The following is an 18,369-nucleotide window of genomic DNA, read 5'->3' as shown; positions in this document are numbered from 1 at the left end:
TCTCATTTTCCTTGTCTAGTTGTGGACTTAAGGCAAAGTCACTCATCTGACCGTCTTATCAATCTTAATTATATACGACTTGTATACACGAGGCGATGATAGATGAACCGGGTATGAGTCCAACCATGAACTTCAGGACGAAGCTGCCCAGTACTACGAGTGGACATGCTACCATTCATATGAACGTAGACAAGTAAACGAAACCCAACACTCTCTACCAATTAAAACAGCAGACAAAATCGTGAAGATCCGCTGGAACGCCAAGTGAGGATTTGAATTCACTTGAGAACGAGAAGGTCAAATGGAACCGAAGTACCCATTTCTTTCCCTAGTTCTTGAGTTACCACTCAGATATTCTAATTTCGGGACGAAATTCCCTCTAACGAGGGGATAATGTCACAACCGGGAAATTTTAAAGCCAGCAAAATCTAAACCCTAACCAAGTACTAGTAAAAACCACATTGCAACCTTGATGCATTGTGTCATCTATAGCCTTGAGGGCTAGTTTATAGAGCAAATAACTAAGTGTAGGTTGAAACCCATGTTGATTTATGTAAGTATAAATCAATATAAGTCAAAAAATTAAACTTAAAACCATGATATGACCCACCATATTAGAGATTTCAGTCTATGATTCTAGAAACTTGGTGTTTTCGGTTTAGGGAATCAATTCCATAGGTGGTTTTTAGTTCAAGATTCAGGAAGCAAAGAGTTTTCGGGTTTCTATGACCAAAAACACCTCCTAAATGGCCGAAAACACAATGCCAAGCCCATATAGGACCGAAATCTATTAGTTATGGCCCATTATGGCCGAAAACCTTCATATTAGAACCGAAATCCCTCTTAGTTTTGGCCGAAATCCCATACTTTAATAAGATAAGGTGCCACTTGATTCACCGATTTAACTTCCCATTGAGATAGAATACACATTTCAAGGCAAACCTCCCATCAACCTCTTATCCTTTCTTCATACTTAAGATACGAAATGGGATCACGTTTCCAAATTCATTCACAGTGAAACAAAATACTCACAAACTCTCTCAAAACCACTTCTTGTTTTCTCTCTGAAGTTCAAGACTTCAACCAATCTCCAAAGCTAATTCAAGGAGATTTTGGATTACACCATCCTTCACGTATTCTAGCCCGAAGAACACCGTTTTATCTCGTTATCTAAACCGCGACCACACATCAAGTAAGTTCATATCCCTACACTTTTCCAAACTTTTTCTATGTTTGGGAGGGGGGGGGGATACAAGTAAAACACAAGAAATATTGTGTTTAGAAATATAAAATCGCTTATTATGTTTGCTTATACTTTATAAACACTTTACGCAAAAATACTAAATAAACGTTATTACCAAACTTATAAACTCTTAAAGTTGTTAAAATACCAAAGTTTTGATTACATATATAACATACATATAAACTATAATAGGTATAGTTTATGGAAATTATAGACTATTTTACTAAGTAGGAAGAACGATATGAAAACAAACATATAAATTATAATAGGTATAATTTATGGGCCAGTTTACAATATTTATCATCATAAACATGTATATGGAAAATTTACATTTTTATTTATTAAAAGGTTTTTCACTTTATTACTCGTGAAATCATTAAAGCAATAAATTTGTGAGACACGTCTTCGCGTACTTACCTAAGTACCAACAAAAGTCCTGACTTATTAACCAGAGTCTCCTGGAGGGAGAGCGTGATTTTGTGTATAGATATATACGGGACTGACAATCCCGCGCCCTGACTGTTAGTTACGGTCATAACGAAAGTTCAGGGGTGACAAATTTCATTAACGATCCTGACGCCTGAAGAACGTCGTATCAGGTCATCCGTCATATTAGTATGGTTATAAGAACTCACATGGAGAAAACAACGACACATTTACGTAGTAATATACTTTTCAAACATTCTAAAGGGGTAGTAACTCTATGATTCCTTAGTATATACATCATGGTTATATACAATTAATGTCCGGTAGGCAGTGGAATGTGTGATTTCCGCCTTACTTCCTGTTCCTTGTTTGGTTGTGGGCTTAGGGTAGAATCACCCATTCGACTGTCTGTTCGATCTCGATTTTATATAACTCGTATGTACTAAGTGATCATAGGAGGGTATTAACATCACATCTAGTTTACAGGGCAGACACAACTTCAACTAGTTTTACTTAATAATAAAACTACAAAACAGTACTTTACAGTAAAGCGGGTGGATCTAGGAACATATTTACAAAAGGTTCAACACTTACTAGTATGACATAATGGACCCTTATTTGTTAATTCTATGATTCCTTAGCTTATACATCAGGGTTATATATAAATAATATCTGGTAGGCAGTGGAATGTGTGATTTCCGCCTTACTTCCTGTTCCTTGTTTGGTTGTGGGGTTAGGGCAGATCCACACATTTCACTGTCTGTTTGATATTAGTTTATATATAGCTAGTATACACTAAGTAATCATAGTAGGAAACAATATGGGTCACATTACTTATATGTATTGGTTACATTACCTGTATGAATTCAAAGCGTCATATTTCATATATTAAGCATAAGAAACTTATATATTTTGGTCTTAAGGCCTAAGGCTGTGTTTGGCGCGCCACAGCTAGCTGATAAGCTAGCTTATTTTTCGAGCTTTTTTATGTTGTCGTGTTTGGTAAGCCAAAAAGTAGCTTATAAGATAGCTTTTTGAAAAGCTACTTATACTAGCTTTTTAGGCGCTTTTTTAAAATTTTCCAAATACACCCCTTAATTAATTATAGAAACACATACTATTACATGTCCTTTTATGTAATTTTATACATTTCAGCTAGCTTTTTAGCTAGTTTTACCAAACGTTATTTTTTATCAGCTAGCTTTTCAGCTATCAGCTAGCTTTTTATTTAACAGCTAGTTTTTCAGCTATCAGCTAGCTTTTCAGCTAGTAAGCCAAACATAGCCTAAGACTACATTCCATTTTACTAAGAAAATATAGGATTTTCTGGAGGAACACATCAAGGTTTTTCAAGAAACAACGAATATACTTTCTAATAAATATACTTATGAACTCACCAACTTAAATGTTGATACACTTTCAAAATCACTTATATTCTTAGGAAACTAGTAGACAGGTACACACATAGGTTTCGAGAAGACGGAGCATAGTAGCTTCAAGTCTTTGTTTTGCTATTTACTTTTGGAGTCAATCATATGTGATTCGAATACAATGTAAACTCTATATTTATAATACAATGGTTGTTGTTGCTTTGATTACTATTATTCATTGTTATGATACTGTACATGACGTCCTCCGCCCCCGAACATTTCCGCCGTTCCAGTTTGGGGGTGTGACACAGTGGTTCGGAGAAGGAAGGTGTAAAAACTAAATATCCTACCATCCATAGATCCACTAGACTATGAAGGCCTCCAGTCAAGTATTCTCCCTCATGAAACTTCTTTTAGTTGATAGAGAATGGTGAACCTGAGTCTTATCCTGAAGCCTTGAGGATGAAAGAATCCTGTTAAATGTGACTCGAGCATTTGGATCATGTTCATGGAGCATTTGGAGCACTTGGAACTCGATGGAGCACTTAAGGTTCATGGAGCATGTGACAAAGGAACGAAACATATGAGAAAGGAATGGATCGTCTGACAAAGGAATGGATCAAGTGTTGTAACATTGTGATTTTCACCCAATTTTTTTTAAAACATTTATTTAATAGAATACGTTAGCGGAAGTTTTATTTAAAGTTTAAAGGAAACATCACCAATGTTACATTTATTTTCAAAATATTTTTCATCAAAATATAATTCATAAACCAAATCAAAAACAAGTTCTCAAAAATAAGTATTAAGAAAACTCCACGACATGTCCAAACGGTATCAAGACTAAGTCACAGACTAGAATGTTACTACCCAAATTCCCTATCCTCACCAAGCCGTCAAACTACGTTAACTGTACCAATGCAAGGCAACAACAAGCAAAGAAACAAGTGTCAACAAATGCTTAAGTGAGTCAACCATAAGTACAATGTTAGGAAAACACACATAGCATATCATCACATACATCATATACAACATTTACATCATATGTTCATCACTAGAGTATCATTAGAGTCTACCGTTACTATTTATCTTTTAATATTAGATAATTAATAATTATTCCTATCCCTGGGTCCATCACTAACCCGCAAGGAAGATTCCCTACACATGGGTCCATCACTAACCCGTAAGGAAGACTCCCCTTACATGGATCCATCACTAATCCATAAGGTAGACACCCCACACGTAGGTCCATCACTAACCTGAAGGCAAAACCCGTTCACTACTAAGTGACCGGCCCAACCCTACCCCACTGGGTCCATCAGTAACCCAAGAGGTAAAAACCACATTCATTACTAACGTGACCGACTTGACCTAATGCACTAAGTGAGGCGCGACTCTCACTTGTAACATTTCTCTCGGTTCACTTCGTTCGCTACTCCGACACTGCACATACAAGTATGCACATTGTCATTCGAGAGTGGTACTTGTCATTGTTCCTATCACTAGAACTTCCCACTCAAATGTGATATTTTATCCAACGCCATCACTACGCCAATATCACCCCAGTCCTTGAACACCTTAGTGTCCATGAACCATGTCCCGAGTGGTGGTCTAGAAAAACCACTCGGTATCACTAGTGGCTTAAGCTCTTTCCTTTTAGGTATCTTCCAACCTCTAAGGCCCTCACAAGTATCTGGATAGGATACACACCTAAGTCTAGCTTCCTACCCTTTACGCCCCACTAATTGTATTCCCCTTTTAAATTAATAATTTATTAATTCGTCACATAAGGATTACACTACAAACCTCCTTAAGTAATCATGCTCAATTTCAATTAATAAGAAATGGCATATTACTTCCCTACTTCATAATATGTAAACATGCAACAAGACATCAAGTTAAGGCATTTTACATCCTTATATAATCATGCACATATCATAATTTCATCATTAAGGCATATTATATCACTAGCATGCATTGTACTAACCAACATAGGCAAATATTACCAACAAATTATTGCATGCATATATTCACACATAATCAACATAAAAGCTTCTTTCTATCACGGACCTATCACACCCTCACATAAAAATAACAACCAAAAAGTATAGCATGAAGGTAACATCATTTAAATAAAAATAACATTCACAATTGGGGTACATGCAACCTAAACAACCTAGGTTCATTCCAATCCCTCTAAGATGTGGAATCCCTAACAAGTACTTTAAATAATCACAAAGATTGACTCACCTTTGTCAAATAAGCACCCTTTCCACACTTCAAATTTTGTAGGACCTGAGGTTTTAAACCTTACCCTAGTTAAACACAAATATATGTATTACTAGAAGTTTACATGAACAAATTATGGCAATTTACTACCCAAACATGCAAATAGGTTATTAAGTCAAATTCTCAGATTTTGACCTAAAACAGCAATCTGTTCAATGCCACTTTAGCACCACTTAAACCTTTAAAAATTTTAACTTTATTCCATATTCAGGTAGTTCATACGTTTAGCTTTAAAAGTACTACTCGCACAGGTCCAACCGATTTGTCTACAATTTTCTATGAATTTTACAAGACAGCATGTCCGTGCAACTAATTTCCGACCAGTCAGTGAAAAAGACGATTTTCACCTTGGTTAGGGACAATAAAAGATCTTGGGAAAAAATCATGGATAAACTAGACCCAAAATGAAAACTTTTAGAGTTTACGGATCATCGATACGACCTCTGATGATTTTTTTATTTTTTGACAACTTAACACATTAATCCATAACCAAAATCAACTATAAAGATGTAAATCGAGTCTTAACAGTAGCAACATGTCAAGAAGTTAAAATAACAATTCCAACCTCAATCCATGATTCAAAGTACATTGCTTATATGGGAAAACAAAGTACTTTGCTAAAAGAGAAAACACTACTAGGGCTTGAGTTTTCTCCACCATTAAGCCTCATATTAAGACCTTTAGGGACTATTTTGGAGACCCTTTGGATGGCTCAAAACATGGCCTTTATTCAAAAAATTATGCACATGAATTCACAAGACTTGATGAGGAAGAAAACAAGACTAATCGCATCAATAAAGAGCAATTTGATTTCATGTCTTTCATCACAACACTAACAATTGTAACAATACACATGAGAGGGATGAATCAAGGATTGATCTAAATTTTTTGATCAAGTGCCAAAAAACCATTGAACCCACAAGAAATCATAAGATTTGAAGTGAAAGAGCACAAGACAACTAATCCAACGGGAAGCAATTCAAACTTATAATCTGAATTTAATTACTAGCAATTGAATCATGAACACATAAGGAAGAAGGAATAAAGAGTTTACCAAGCAATTTGATCGATTATATGAGCTTCAATTTCGTCCCCTGTGAGGTCGACTGCCACACCGAAAATTCACGTCTCTCTCTCGACTTGCTGCCTTTGCCTTCCTCAAGCATGCAAACTCTTTTTTTTTCGTTTTCTTTCCTTCCTTGATTGATCGACGGTAAAACTAAGAGCGAAGAATGTTGGGCTCGGTTTCTTCCCCTCGCTACTCCCTCAAATCTCTTGCTCAATTTTGGTTCTTCCTGTCGTTGACGTCGCAGCCCAAAGAAAGATTATTAGGTCTCGTTTTTTTTCGTTTGATCGCATCCAGATCAACGAACAACATTAGGCAGCCCAAGAATCGTTTGAAGTTGATACTGATGCGAGCATATAGCCCAAGGAAAACACGTCCGTTTTTTTTTGTACGTAGAGGTCAAAAAGGAATGAAGGGAAAACTCAATCGATCAATTATCTCTTTTGGCTGTTACTTACGAATTTCCAATTAAGCCCCTCACACTTATTCATCTAATACTTCATTAAACCTAACCCTACGATACTTGACAAATTAGGTTCCTTTTAATGACAATCTAACCCCTCCATTCATTTAAACCTTCTTAATGAATTTTTTTTTACCATTCCATCCCATAAACCCGTTTAATTAATTTTTTTCCCTCTTAATTATTTAAATATCATTTGACCCCCATTTTATTTAATTTATTCCATCTAATATCATAAAAATAAATAATTTGAGTAACAGAAGCCACGTCGTTGTTGGAATGAAATTTTGGGTTGTTACAATTCTCCCCACCTTAAAATGATTCCGTTCTCGGAATCAGATACCGATACGAACAACTTAGGTTAACAAACCTTAATGTCTTTTTCTACCACCTAGGTCACTTCTGACTTGTAACCTTCCTTCCATAGGACTTTGACGAGCTTGAATTGTTACATTCACTGTTGTTTGGTTTTTCTTTAGCCAAGATATCTACCAGATCTTCCATTTTGTGCATAAACTAGACGACTCACAACTTGTCTAACAGCAAGACATACAACTCTTAACTTGCCTCGTTTGTCAAGACAAATAATTCTCATCCAATGAGGTCTTTCAATGTCACCCTTTGACGGTCTATAGTCGAAACTCCCTGACCACCCCAACAAAAAAAGGTAGCCACCGATTACCTTAAGCTCTCCATCGCATGAGCCATAGGAACCTCCCAACTCCTCACTACCTCGCCAGACACTTATTCGCCCTAAAGTGCAGATGATGGTGACGAACCCTAGAGTTTTCTCATCACAAAGCAAACATACACTCACATGAAATTTGAAACCCGCACACGCTTCTAGCTTAGAGAATCTTAGTCTGATTGTAGACAACCAAAACCTACCCATGACAGCATCACACAATTTGATCCTAATTGGAGTACAAGTCAAAGGGGTAAAAAATGTGTCTAACCATCACAATAGGACACTCATCGAACATTTCCCCATGCATGGAAACAATATTCCCTACTACTATCACAATGTCTAACACAAGAATTCAGAAGAAAAAAAAACCTCTGAACTAACACAAAACAAGCATAGGAAGCAACAAATACAACTGATCTACCACTACTAGCATCAAACGTAATTACACATAACAAACAAAACACCTAGATGAAAATTTTATGAGAGTACCTCATCATCGCATCTGAACACCTCGATGAAAATCCGAAATGCTCACGCTTGCACTTTTGGTGCATCAGTCTTCCTACCACTGCCACTTGGATACACTTTAGGATTTGTGCACTGCCCACTCATGTGCCCTATTTGACGACAGTTAAAGCAGAGTGGCTCGGTACTCTTACACTCTGACTGCTTGTGGGCCAATTTGCTACAACGTCTGCAACTCATAGTACTATCATTGCACGAGCCCTTGTGTGAGGAATGACACCTCATATAGAACCTCGACCTGTCACCCTTTTTTCCTTTGTAACCCTTCTTTGTCCGAGAGGATTCAGACGAACCCTCACACTTCCTCTTCTCCCCACTCTTTGTAACGACATGCCCTGGTGTAGCCATATCAACTTCAATCTGAATAGCCTCGTCAATGGCAGCCGCCAAAGTATTGTGCTGCCTCACATTAGCCCGATATTCTACCAGTAACCCCTCAACATAATGTTCCACCTGTTTTGCCTCGGTGGGACAGTAATTTTTCCCGAACTGTAACTTCTCTAAGAACAAGGAATTGTATTTCGCAACTGACATTGTTCCTTTTTCCAATGCAATGAACTCTCGCTCAATCTTCCTCATCTGTCCTGGAGGACAAAAACGCTCCTCAAGCCTTTAGCTGAAGGCTTCCCAAGTCATGACATCAAGTGTAGCCTCGGGAACAACAGATTCCAACGCCTCCCACCACTAAAGAGCTTCGCCATCCAACTTCAGTACTGCATAACTGACTTTCTGTGACTCAGTGAAGTAACCTGAATGGAAAATTTGCCTCATTTTGTGCAACCATTTCATGCAGAATGTTGGGCTATCACCTCCTAAAAAGACAGGGGGTTTGTGGTCCGTGAATGCTTTGAAGGAACTACCCCGTCCCTCGTCACGATCTCTAGTGGGCTCCCTGCTCCTCTCACGGGTAACCGAGCGGCTCTCGCCTATCACATCTCATGGCTCCTCATTCGCATCCTCTTCATCCTCCAGGGGTAAGAGACCAGCATATCGCATAACCTGCTGCATCCGATCCATGGATCGATCACGTCTCTTCAACTCAACATCACGTGCCTCAAGCTGTTCCCGAAGATCTGCAATGATAGCAGCACTCACCTTACTATGCTTGCTATGGGCTGGCTGAACTCGCGGTTGGCAACTAACATGTAGGGTCTAATATATAAATGGTGGCATATCTGGGGTACGGTTGACCTGGTCTCCGCCAGTACCCCCAATGGTAGCATCCTCATCAGCGCACAACATGTTTCTAAATAGTGAAAAGTTTCAGGTATAAAACAATTCCAGGAAGGAAAGTTCAAAAAGTTACATATAACTATCATGTATCTCTGAGCACACACCCTCCCCCCCCCTTTAAGATCCTAAAGAACCTAATTGATCCCGTCTACACTGTGAGTCTAAACACCGGCCTCTGTATTCAGTTCACTCACAGCATGACACTGATACCAACTTGTAACATCGTGATTTTCACCCAATTTTTTTAAAACATTTATTTAATAGAATACGTTAGCATAAGTCTTATTTAAAGTTTAAAGGAAACATCACCAATGTTACGTTTATTTTCAAAACATTGTTCATCAAAATATAGTTCATAAACCAAATAAAAAACAAGTTCTCAAAATCAAGTATTAAGAAAACTCCACGACATTTCCAAACAATATCAATACTAAGTCATAGACTGTTACTACCCAAATTCTCTATCCTCACCAAGCCGTCAAACTACGTTACCTGTACCAATGCAAGGCAACAACAAGCAAAGAAACAAGTGTCAGCAAATGCTAAGTGAGTCAACCATAAGTACAATGTTAGGAAAACACACATAGCATATCATCACATACATCACATGCATCACATACATCATATACAACATTTACATCGCATGTTCATCACTAGAGTATCATTAGGGTCTACCGTTATTATTTATCTTTTAATATTAGATAATTAATAATTATTCCTAGCCCTGGGTCCATCACTAACCCGCAAGGAAGATTCCCTACACATGGGTCCATCACTAAACCGTAAGGAAGACTCCCCTCACATGGGTCCATCACTAACCCATAAGGTAGACACCCCACACATAGGTCCATCACTAACCTGAAGGCAAAACCCATTCATTACTAAGTGACCGGCCCAAACCTACCCCACTGGGTCCATCACTAACCCTGGGTCCATCTCTAACCCAGGAGGTAAAAACCTCATTCACTACTAACGTGACCGACTCGACCCAATGCACTAAGTGAGGCGTGACTCTCACTCGTAACATTCCTCCCGGTTCTTTGCGTTCGCTACTCCGACATTGCACATACAAGTATGAACGTTGTTATTCGAGAGTGGTACTTATCATTGTTCCCATCACTAGAACTTCCCACTCAAACGTGATATTTGATCCAGCGTCATCACTACGCCAATATCACTCCAGTGCTTGAACACCTTAGTGTCCATGAACCATGTCCCGAGTGGTGGTCTAGAAAAATCACTCGGTGTCACTAGTGGCTTAAGCTCTTTCCTTTTAGGTATCTTCCAACCTCTAAGGCCCTCACAAGTATCCGGATAGGGTACACACCTAAGTCTAGGTTGCTACCCTTTACGCCCCACTAATTGTATTCCCATTTTAAATTAATAATTTATTAATTCGTCACATAAGGATTACACTACAAACCTACCTAAGTAATCATGCTCAATTTCAATTAATAATAAATGGCATATTACTTCCCTACTTCACAATATGTAAACATGCAACAAGACATCAAGTTAAGGCATTTTACATCCTTATATAATCATGCACATATCATAATTTCATCATTAAGGCATATTATATCACTAACATGCATTGTCCTAACCAACATAGACAAATATTACCAACAAATTATTGCATGTATATATTCACACACAATCAACACAAAAGCCTCTTTCTATCATTGATCTATCACACCCTCACATAAAAATAACAACCAAAAAGTATAGCATGAAGGTAACATCATTCAAATAAAAATAACATTCACAATTAGGTTACATGCAACCTAAACAACCTAGGTTCATTCCAATCCCTCTAAGATGTGGAATCCCTAACAAGTACTTTAAATAACCACAAAGATTGACTCACCTTTTTCAAATAAGCACCATTACCACACTTCAAATTTTGTAGTAACTGAGGTATTAAACCTTACCCTATTTAAACACAAATATATGTATTACTAGAAGTTTACATGAACAAATTATGACAATTTACTACCCAAACATGCAAATAGGTTATTAAGTCAAATTCTTAGATTTTGACCTGAAACAGCAGTCTGTTCAACGACACTTTATCACCACTTAAACCTTTAAAATTTTTAACTTTATTCCATATTCAGGTAGTTCATACTTTTAGCTTTAAAATTACTACTCGCACAGGTCCAACCGATTTTTCTACAATTTTCTATGAATTTTACAAGACAGCATGTCCGTGAAACTAATTTCCGACCAGTCAGTGAAAAAGACGATTTTCACCCTGGTTAGGGACAATAACAGATCTTGGGGAAAATCATGGATGAGCTAGACCCAAAATGAAAAATTTTAGAGTTTACGGATCATCAATATGACCTCTGATGATTTTTTTTTCAAAACAGGGACAGAATGGTAATTTTTCAGAATTTCCTAACAATTAAATTTAAGGGTTAATTGACAACTTAACCCATTAATCCATAACCAAAATCAACTATAAAGATGTAAATCGAGTTCTTAGTAGTAGCAACATGTCAAGAAGTTAAAATAACAATTCCAACCTCAATCCATGATTCAAAGTACATTGCTTATATGGGAAAACAAAGTACTTTGCTAAAAGAGAAAACACTACTAGCCCAAGGAAAACACGTCCGTTTTTTTTTGTACGTAGAGGTCAAAAACGAATGAAGGGAAAACTCAATCGATCAGTTATCTCTTTTGGCTGTTACTTACGAATTTCCAATTAAGCCCCTCACACTTATTCATTTAATACTTCATTAAACCTAACCCTACGCTACTTGACAAATTAGGTTCCTTTTAATGACAATCTAACCCCTCCATTCATTTAAACCTTCTTAATGAATTTTTTTACCATTCCATCCCATAACCCGTTCAATTAATTTTTTTTCTTTTTCCTCTTAGTTATTTAAATATCATTTGACCCCCATTTTATTTAATTTATTCCATCTAATATCATAAAAACAAATAATTTGAGTAACGGAAGCCACGTCGTTGTTGGAATGAAATTTTGGGTCGTTACAAGTGCCAAAGAAACAGATCATACAGAAGGGGGTTTGGAGCACCTGGAAGAGGTTTGGAGCAATTGGGAGTGATATGGAGCAACAAGGGAACCTTGTTGCGCCATATGTTGAAGGGATGGGCCAAGATGGATGCTATTGCGCCAAGGGCATTCGTTTATGCGTCATTATGCTCCCTCTTGCGCTATGAGGGGTTACTCTTGCGCCATGAGGATCCCTCTTGCACCATGGGGTAGTCATTTTGATCCATGGAGCATGCTCTTGTGCCATGCATGACCTTGTTGTGCCATGTATGTTCCTGTTGCACCAAGGTGATGTTGTGTGCTCCAATCTTGATGTTCTTGTGCCACACTAGAAGCCTATTGCGATATCCATACACTTGTTGCGCCATCATGGTGCAAGTTGGACCATCTTGGCCCTTGATGAGCCAAGTATGCTATAAAGTCCTCTATGATGCTCAAGAATGTTTTAGAAGATGTTGCATGGCAGAATATGATTGGTTGCGTCCATTCATGGGCCTATTGGCCAATGAGATCGGCCCATTAGGGTTTTAGGTCTGATCCCTCAAGTATAAATAAGGATGCATGCTAGGTCATTTTGTATCTTGAATTCTAGAGTGATAGGCGAATCTCTGTGTAATTGTATTTGTAACCTCTGCTTGAGAGCTCTGAAATAAAAAAAATACATAACTCACAAAGACACTACACAAAAGGCCAAGCCAAAAACATTGTTTTTGAGTTACTTTACTTTATTATTCATTAACTTCAATGGAGCATTCGAATTGGAAGAGAAAGCAGTCAAGAAAGGTTTGGAAATTGAAAGAGATAAGAGATACTAATCTTAACCTATACTGATCGAGTTGATTAGAGCATGTCAAGGCGGCGACTAACGACTCAATGAGATATCAAGATTTAAAACAACAAAACTGTAGTTTTCGACATGAGAGACGAGCAACACCGACGATCCAATGACACTGTTTTTAGGATTGTAAGGGTTTTATTTATTATTTACTTTTTGGATATAGATATTTTCCTTAAATTGTTGATAAACTTTTGGAATTTATGATTAAATTTTGATTTTCTGATTTTCTTTGAGTTTTTTCATAATTAAAATGATTTCAAGATTGCAACCAAATGTTACATTGTGTATATAAGTAACCACATTGTTAATTTTCTTTAATTATAACAAATAAAATATATTTTGCGAAAATGCCAACACTATAACTATAACTTTGTCTCAAAATTCAGATACCCCCTAAAATCAAAGGCTCCGTGTGACCTCACTTCTCGTAGACGCCCCCACTGATTATATGTTAAAATGTGTATCATATATTATATGTTTATAAAGTTGGTTACTAATAATTAATTTTTATTTTAATTAACAATATTTTTATTGCGCATACCCTAAACAATTATAATAAAAACATTATTTATAAATTAAAATCGACTGAAACCTTGTTACAACTTACACTACAGAGACACAAAATATAGTTAATTAGAAGGGAAAATAACTTGCTAGGGTAATTATCTTTTCGTCTTGTTCGCGTTCAAGCAATTTTTTTTGTACATATTTGACCATTTAACTTGTTAAATGTGTTCACATATTACTATTGTCACCTACTATAGCAAGTAACAATGGTAATATGTGATCACATTTAACAAGTTAAATAATCAAATGTGTATAAAAAAGAAAGTTGCCTAAATATGTACAATTTTTTTACAAATTTTTAAGATTTTTTATAATTTCTTACATTATTTTTCTGATATTTTTCCTATAGGTTTCTAATACAATGTTTTAAACTTTGTTTATATATATATATATATATATATATATATATATATATATATATATATATATATATATATATATATATATATATATATATATATATCCTACCTAATAAATGAAGGTTTTTGCCACATGTCATCACATAATTCAATATGCCACATGACATTTTTTTTTAATTTTTTCAATTTCATTTAAATCCACTTGGCAAATTGTGATTTTTTTGGCTTTGCTATTAAATTAAAAAAACTCTAATCTAAAAATATAATAAAGAAAATAAGGAAACTTAAATGTCTCCAAAAATTCTCACGTAATTTGTTAATTAATATATTAAATTCAAAATCAACCTTCCTAATTGAAAAACATAATTTTCCGTTAATCCCTTTTGAATTCATGATAATTTGCAGAAACCTTGCAAAAGTTGGTTCATTTACAGCTAATATTGATCTTCTTTTCAAATTTAGTTTTGTAAATGATTAACATGTAATGCTTAACAAAATATATTAACTATTTCATAAAAAAAAAACTCGTGTATTACACGAGTCTCACATCTAATATGTATATATATATATATATATATATATATATATATATATATATATATATTACTTTTTTTTATACTTTCATATAATTTTAATACAAATGATTTTAAACCAAATATTTTATAAATGTTTTAACTTTTTCTTATAGGTTTTTAACTTTTTATTTTATTTTATTTTCATACAATTTTTTTATAACTTTCATTACATTATTTCTAAACTTTCTTTACAACATTTTATGGTGTTTTATAGATTTTGTATGACAATTTAATAAATTTTTATAAAAATTTAAAATACTTTCATTAAATACTAGTTTAAAACGTCGTATTAAAAAAATTAAGAGTTTATAAACTTCAAATTAACAAGTATTAAAAAGTTGTAAGAATTTTAAAACATATACATTATGTAGATTTTTTTTTTGTTTTTTTTACATAATATTTTCTTTTATTTTTTAAAAGACCCTCCATACTTGTTGTTATATATTTAATTTATTTAATTTTATTATTAGATACTATTTACTTTAAAAATATTATATATGCTTAAAAACAAAAGAAAAAAAATATAAAAGACTATATAAAATATTTCACAAAACAAATACATATTACTAACTAAAAAGTAAAGTTTAAAATTGATCAATATTTAATTAATATTTAGGATATGATGGATACTTTAAAAATAACGTTTCAAAAAAAATAATACAAACAAATATGAAAAATAAAATCTCAATTAAATGTGGGGAAAATGACTTATCAGGGTAATTATTTTTTTATTTTATTTACATTTAGACAACTTTTTTTTGTACATATTTGACCATTTAGCTTGTAAAAATTGTTCATATATTTTCATTTTCACCGGTTATAACATGTGAAAATAATAATATATGAATACATATAAAAAATTAAATGGTTAAACGTATACAATAAAAAGAAAAAAAGTTACTTGAATCTAAATAAAACCACAAAAATATTATCTTAGATAAATCATTTTCCCTTGATTAGAATAATTTGTTACTTTATTGTAATGATATTTTCCTATATTGCTTGACTAGGTTATAGCCCGTGTAACACACGGTTGAAAAAGCAAAACAACATTAAAACTTTAAAACGCATAATATTAATCATATATTTGCAAGTAGTTATTAATCAACTATTTATTTTAAAAAGAAAATGTACATAACAATCCATACTTCTTGAAATGTTGGACAGGGGCTTCTAAGGATTATATTTGTAGAAAGAGAATGAATATTTGTATGTTGATATACACATGATTTATCAGAGTTGATGTTTTCTTTATCAAAGGTAATGGTTCTAAGGTTATTTGTAGATATTAAATGATTATGACAATTCTAAACATTTTGATAAAAATAGTTAGTAATAACACAAATAGTGATAAGAAAATTTAATATAAAAGAAAATTGGATATAAAAGTTATATCAAAGAAAACAAATGTAAAAAAAGGAATACAAAAACCATTATTCACATGTTAAAGTGATGTGTTTGACATTATGGATTTTCTATGATCCAAATATATGATATTTTCCTCCTTTTTATAACGTTATTGAAACAATATTGTTGTTCGAACCTTTAAAAAATTTGTAAATAGTTTATTGAAATAATATTATATAGATTTAAATGTTTTTTTTAAATATTAATTAAATTTTTAAATAATGTATGGATTTTAAATAATATGATATATATTTATATATGTATATTTAAAATGTTTGAATACAACGAATTTGTTTAAATTTCTTAAACAAAATATTTATATTGTTAAATATTATCTATTAAACAAATGGACAAAAATGAATTATTCATACAAAATTTTTATTGTATACATAAATGATAGCAATTCTCTGTTTGTTTAAAATAATATTGTGGTTATAATAAGAAAAGAAAATAAATCCTAACAGGGAAAAACAGCATATATCAAACTTTGGGGGTGTGTTTTGAAGTTTGTAAAATCCTTTCCTTAATGTGACGGAAATGTTAGGTTTTGCTATTTCTGAGAACAAAAACCCCCTTGGCTGTCGTACCAATCGGAAGAAATGAAGAAAAAAAATTACATTTATGAGAAACGATGATAAAGGTAATTGTGGTTAATTTCAGTTACATAGAAGAAGAGAACGATATTTTCTTCATAAATTATTTTGATTGTATATCCTAAAATGTTAGGAAATCAGTTTAAGTATACATATTCTATTATTCTTTTCTTAATTTGAAAGTTAGTATGTATTTTTGTAATATAACTACGTGTGACACACATGAGTTTATTTATTTAAAAGAAAAACTAAATACAAAATTCTAAATATTTGAGAAGTTTGAATTTATAAGAAAAGTGAAAAAAATATTGAATTATAAAAATTAAAGTGTTTTTTTCTCATTTAAATTTAAACAAATAATTTAGATAAATAAATAAAGAAAAAATTAATGAATCTTTAATTTAATAATTTTGAAATTAGAAGGAAAGTTCATTAATGAAATTGATATGCATTTATTATTGCATTTAAATACTATTTGGAATTTAATAAAATGAAAAAAAAAACCATAAAATGACATGTGGAATAAAAATTAATTTAAAAAAAAAACCACAAAATTACATTTCGCAAAATAAATAAAAAATGTGACATGTGGCAAAAAGATCTTTATTTATTAGGGACGATTCTGTTATACGAGGTAATGAAACTTAATTTTGGAAGGTAATTTTATTGTTTATTGCATAACAGAGAACAATGGTTCTACATGGCAACTGGCAAAGATGTTAATCCGCTTAACCCGATGTGTTTGTAAGAGTCGATTTCTAAACCAGGTGCCTTATCTACTATGGATTCAATGAAGGTTGTAAATGGATCTTACATATCCTCTGTATTTCTCAAGTATTGAATTGAGAAATTGACAAATGATAACCTTCAAAGTTTGTATTCAATTGAGAATTTTACAGGTGATAAACTTCAACATTTGTATGTCCATTGATGATAGTGAAACGGTATAAAGCAATATCTGTAAAGGTAATTCATATAATATGTTGACACGTTTGTTTGTTTGTATGTTTGTTTGTTTTTTTTTTTTTTTTTTTTTTTTTTTTTTTTTTTTGAAGTATCTTACATAAATATAACAATTAATTTTATATTTTCCACATTGTCAATTTAAACAAAATATAATAACAATATGTATAATGTTGTTGACTACAGATGAGAGTATTATTAGTATGGTTATGCATGTTGTGTGTTTGCTATATCGGTAGAGTCGAAATAAAGTATATTTCTAATTATTATTAAATTCATTTAACATTTTATAGTATTAGGCTCATCGATTTCTTGTTTTTTGTTTTTTGAAGTTCCAAGATGTATCTCCTACATCATGAACTGCAGATTTCTTGTTTTTTCTTTTTTGTTTTTTGAAGTCCCAAGTAGTGGTCTTCTGAATCGTTTCTTATTAGATATTATTTTATATTAAAACTTGAAAACATATGATTTTAAATTAGATTAGACGTTAATACTTTGTAAAATTTAATGATAAAAAGAGAGTTGTTGATGGATCAACAATTCTTACTGTCTGATTCCTTTTGACCAACACTTAAAAGACATAACATCATCCAACCCATTCTATCCATACATTTTACTAAAGTCAGAAAAATGCACAAACGGTCTCTGTTTGTAAAAAAAATATACAAAAATGTTCCTGTATAAAAATGTCCATGTCAGAAAAATGTATAGAAATAGTTTCTGAATTAAAAATCCT

Source organism: Lactuca virosa, chromosome 8 (genome assembly GCF_052849685.1).
Source record: "Lactuca virosa cultivar CGN04683 chromosome 8, Lactuca_virosa_CGN04683_v6, whole genome shotgun sequence".
Classification (NCBI taxonomy): domain Eukaryota; kingdom Viridiplantae; phylum Streptophyta; class Magnoliopsida; order Asterales; family Asteraceae; genus Lactuca; species Lactuca virosa.
This window is presented reverse-complemented; position numbering follows the sequence as displayed.